General features: G+C 33.4%; 1 long non-coding RNA gene across 3 annotated transcripts in view; it reads left to right on the plus strand.

Moving 5' to 3' along the window:
- LOC126496887 (uncharacterized) overlaps positions 1-3,874 on the plus strand; it is a 1,122,577-nt gene extending 1,118,703 nt beyond the window's left edge. For all 3 annotated transcript variants that reach the window (XR_007590480.1, XR_007590478.1, XR_007590479.1), the window contains one exon: positions 3,501-3,874. This is a non-coding gene — a long non-coding RNA (uncharacterized lncRNA). The remainder of the gene's footprint in view (positions 1-3,500) is intronic.
- The last annotated feature ends 1,625 nt before the right edge of the window (positions 3,875-5,499 follow it).

Raw genomic sequence — 5,499 nt, forward strand, 5'->3', positions numbered from 1 at the left:
GGACCTAGCCGGGCCAGGCAGTGTTTGAAAGAATACAGTTTCCGTGTAATTATTTCTGGGTATAAGCTAGCCATGTGGGCGGCCGGGTGCCGGGGACACAGCCCCGCCGCTCTTATTTCAACAACCTGGGTTAAAAATAACATGTTCTGTGTGTAGGGCTAACCATGACTCAAATATTAGTCTCCATCTTAACTTAGGTTGCTACATAAGCACACAGATCATGATGAACTTAATGTATAATATATCTTTTAAACGATCCTCTTTCCTGAGGATAAAGAAAATTGAGGATTCCTGAGCTCTGTTCCATCCTCAATAGAATGTATATTATATATGACATTATATTGACTGAACAGCATATTATATGTGTGTGTGTGTGTGTGTGTTTTCTATGGCATTTAATGACAATAGGCATTTCCATACAGCTAGAATGATTATATAGGTGTAGTGGGAGGGAGGTAAGGAAAGAAGGAAATGCTATAGTTTCATTAAAATTTCAACAAATTGAAAATCCTACTTTAATTATACTGAATAATAACCACAACATATTCTTTTCCATTTATTTAAAGTCTTAAAATTATCAAAACTTCAATACCTAAGAATTGCACGATAATACTTCCTAGATTCTGCTGACCTGTCTCCTTTCTCTTTGTGTTGGTCATCTACTGCTGTACATCAACTTCTTGAAGGATATGAAATTTGAAAATAATAGTATTATGGGATATATACTAAGTATGATTAAATGCATAAGCACTGACGAATGTAACAAATCAGTACTCATAAATACTTAATTTTTCTTATTTGTATAAACTTGTAAAAGTAGTCCTTTACAGTATCTGAAAATGCTGGTAGAGAAGAAAAAGCAATCACTCTGAGTGATTACCTTAGTAAATGCTAACTAATGGAGACATTTTTGCTCAAACAAACACTGTTTTCTAAGCTTATGTAAACTTGTATAAGTGACAGTTTAATGATTCAAGGCTCCTTCTGTGACTAGGAATCTTTGTTAATTTGCTTCTTCAAATGGCCTCATTTGTCACATATCTGTCTATTCTATGAATATCTAAATTTGCCCATTGATCATAGGCAATATAGTTGTTCTTATTCTTTTGATAAATATATCTTGATTCCAAAATGATTAAAATAATTTACAATACGAAATTTCTTAATACATACATATATATACACACATATATCCAGTGATGCTGTTGTGTTTAGGGGATATATTTAAAACTATATATTATTCAATTTGTACTTCCAAATAAACATGTGATTATAAAATGGCTCTACTTTTTGAGCTATTGTGGATTTCAAGAGATAAATACATCTCTTAAATCATTTCTTCATTTTAGCTGTGAAGGTCTTATGTCTGATAATGTACCTCTATTCATAGTCAAACATGACTTTCCTCAGGAGACCCAAGTATCAGTGTGATATCCTGAATGGAGAAATCAAGGAGGACAAGGGAAATAATTTTAGTTGATTTAGTATGAGAGGTAAACTTGTTTTTGTGTTGTAGATTTCTGAGGTATGTGTGTGTGCGTGGAATTATGTGTGTGTTACAGGTAGAATAATTTTGTTGCCATGACATCATCGAACCTAATCCATTTGTTAAAAGGTTTTCTTTGTCTGAGTAAATATATTGAATACCCTAAGGTAATTTCAAATTTGAAATAGTTACCCAATATATTAAATTAGTACACAATAACAGCTTAAGTTCTTTAAAAAATAGTTTATGTTAATTGTATTGCTATATTGATGCTTATTGCATAGCTAATAAAATATACATGGGTTATAATAGTATGATAACCTGTATTGTACTTGAATTTTCAGTTCAATGTATAGAAACAGAAAACCAGAACTTATTAATTAACAAACTATATATAATACATATATCTATTTTATTATATATTTACTATATAAAATATGTAGATTATATAACATATATACATATATATAGATAGTGTGTGTGTGTGGTGTGTACATGATGAGTTTCTAGGGGAAAGAATTACACAGATGTGTATTTGAATTGCACATCTATCTTATTGTTGGAGCTGAACTAATTGACTGGCATATATTAGAAAACTAAACTTGAACTGACTTTGAACCTCAATAATACTGGGAGAAGCATAACTTGGTAAGCAAATGGTGAAATTAAGACAATGATAGAGCTGTTTTACAATGACATTAAAAAGAAACAAAAGAACCAAGAAAATTGTCTATAAAAGAAAAAGCAATCTTTTCTTTGTATTCCTGTCAGTTTATATTACATCATAAGGAAACAAATATTACAGTAACAATTCTATATGATTTTTGTGTTATTGACATAAAATTATATTCATACCAATTTTATAATATTAACTGACTGATTTATGTGTACTAGATAAATTCAAAACTATTTCCGGAATGAGTTTTTTCTCATATGCTTAATAAAAGAAAAGCGATTTTGATTGACCATCCCATTAAGATTTAAAATATACATTTGAGTAACATTATACAAAATGGGCTGGTTTGTATACATTTGTGTGTGTATGTGTGTGTATATATTCAAGCAGGAAGTATTAATGATAAAAGAGAGACATGAATTTGAAAGAAAGCAAGTTTAGTTATGAGGGAGTGTATGGATATAGGAATGGAAAGCGAAAATTATGTAATTATACTAAATCTCAAAAATAAAAGAAATATTTCAATTAAAAATTTAACCAGCACAGCCATATTCCACTTTCTTTAATTTTGATATTATTTAATTGTTTAATATTTCTTAGGAGATAACAGCAAATTAGTGAAGCTAAAAATCCTCTCATCATCCTTGAGTTAGTACTAAAAACTGGTAGCATTTTGCTTATTAATAACATATCTTATTTACTTACTTTAGAATACATATATGTGCCCATGTGTCTGCATCATGGAAACGGGTGCCTGCAAAGGTCTAAACAGGAATTGAAATTACATGCAGTTATGAACCACTCACTGTGGGCATTGAGAACCAAACTTGGGTCTTCTGCAAGACAACAAACCTATTAGATACAGAACTATCTCTCCAGCCCTCATAACACTGTTAAAGAAAATTTATGATTATTAGAAAGAGTAACACATTTACATAAATTATTATTATGATTTTCATTCAAATTCACAGCTTCATGAAGAAATTTAACATAAAATTAATAGTTAATATGTCATTAAAATTAATAATACTGATATTCTTCATGTCTTTGTTTTTTTGTGTTTTCTTTTTATAGAATTAATATGAGAATAAAATTACAGAATAAGAGGAGAGAAACATACAAACTGACACAAGGCTAGAGATATGGTTCAATGAGTAAGGGTGATTGTGGCCAAATATAAGGTTACCTGTGCTTAAGTCTCAAGACTCAAAAGGCATAAGCAGAGTGCAGAATTGTTCAAGCCCTCTCTTCTTCATAGGTACAGCACACACGTATGACCTCACATACCTACAAATACCCACTCTCACACACTGACGAATATCTTTCATATCACCATAGAACCTTCATCTGGTGATGGATGGAGATAGAGACAGAGACCCACACTGGAGCACTGGACTGAGCTCCCAAGGTCCCAATGAGAAGCAGATGGAGGGAGAACACGAGCAAGGATGTCAGGACCACGGGGGGTGCACCCACCCACTGAGACAGTGGGGCTGATCTATTGGGAGCTCACCAAAGCCAGCTGGACTGTGACTGAAACAGCATGGGATAAAACCGGACTCTCTGATCATGGCGAACAATGAGGACTGATGAGAAGCCAAGGTCAATGGCAAGGGGTTTTGATCCTACTTCATGTTCTGGCTTGATGGGAGCCTAGCCAGTTTGGATGTTCACCTTCCTAGACATGGACGGAGGGGGGAGGACCTTGGACTTTCCACAAGGCAGGGAACCCTGACTGCCCTTCAGACTGGAGAGGGAGGGGGAGAGGAGTGGGGGGAGGGGGAGAAGAGAGGGGGGAGGGGGAGAAGAGTGGGGGAAGGGGGAGGGAAATGGGAGACTGGGAGGAGGCGGAAACTTTTTTTTTTCTTATTCTCAATAAAAAAATTTAAAAAAGAATAAAATAAATAAATATAACAAAAACTTCAAAAAATAAATCTGGCATGCCTTGACACTCTAAACTGAAAGAAAGGTACTTCTAAAATCAAAACACCAAGGAGTCAGTGTCTCTTGAGGCTGTTATGGTCACATAGGACGTGCTGCTGTCTCTTCTCTTGCATGCTTCTCTCTTGGTCTAGTTGCCATGTTAAAATGCAGATCAATACATGTGATTAATGCGCTCCAAGTTTATTCCAAAAAAGTAAATTTTCACATTTTGTTTAAATTATATAAGGGAAATTTTGTGTTCTCAGATTAATCTTAAATGTTTTGCTTGTTAGTTTTGTAGTTTTTTTTAATAAATCATAGCAATTGTTTACAGCTTTAAAATAAGAGTGTTTTCTGATGAAGTGATTCAATAGTGTTCTCATGAAAACAACTGTTCTTTGTCTGCAAAGTGGGGACATAAGCTTTAGTGAATGTTTCCACAACCCTGGCAAGAAGTCATATGCAGCATGATTAATTATATGCAGAAAGGTAATTTTATACTCAATAGAAACAGAAAAAAAATGAGTAATTGGTCCACAGATACTGACTAGAGATTCCATTGTTGTGGATAAAAAAAATGTCCTTAGATACAACATAAAACAGGTAGACCATTCTGGAAAAACAAACTACATGAACAAAATACAGCATATGAAAGAACTTGGTACAACCAAGAAACATTAATGATTCATTGTTGCTGTAACATGCAAAGGTCCTTGATCATAATGTGTTTTTCCATTTAAATAAATAATGATCTTTTCTTTGCTAACGAGAGAAATAGATCAGAAAGGATACATTGCTATGGGGCCAATTAAAGGAATCTGCATTATTTTTTGGCATCAAAAATGTTTTGGATTTCTCTTAATAAATGTAAGCTTTTTTGATATTATGACTCTGGGGGTAACTCACATCAGTAATCATCATTAAAAAAAATTCAAGTAATATTATATTGTTGCTTTCCTATTGCTGTGATGAAATACCATAACCTAGGCATCTTGAGGTTCCAGAGGAATAGAAGGCAGATCATGGTGAAGCATAGCAACAAGTGGCAGACCTGCTGACAGGAACATGAAACTGAACACTCTCCCCTTCAACTAGGAGCATGAAGGCGAAAGAGGAAACTTGAGGTAAGGGGAGATTCTATACTTCCAGTGCTGCTTCTTATGGCCTACTCTCTCCATCAAGGCCATCTCCACCAACTGGGTAAAAGTATTCAATTATCTTAATTTATGGAAGATATTTTCATTCAAGCTACTGCATACATTCAGACTATCACTCAAAAAGTTACTTTCAAGGAAAATCAATTTAATAAATTACTTTAAAGCAAAGCATTATCTCATTTGTTTTTTTTTGTTTTGTTTTGTTTTTTAATTGGACTCCTGAGAATTAAGTGATAATTATGTATAAAAATTAAAAA

Source organism: Alexandromys fortis, unplaced genomic scaffold (genome assembly GCF_014885135.2).
Source record: "Alexandromys fortis isolate MF-2015 unplaced genomic scaffold, M_Fortis_MF-2015_v1.1 scaffold_20, whole genome shotgun sequence".
In the NCBI taxonomy this organism is placed as follows: Eukaryota; Metazoa; Chordata; class Mammalia; order Rodentia; family Cricetidae; genus Alexandromys; species Alexandromys fortis.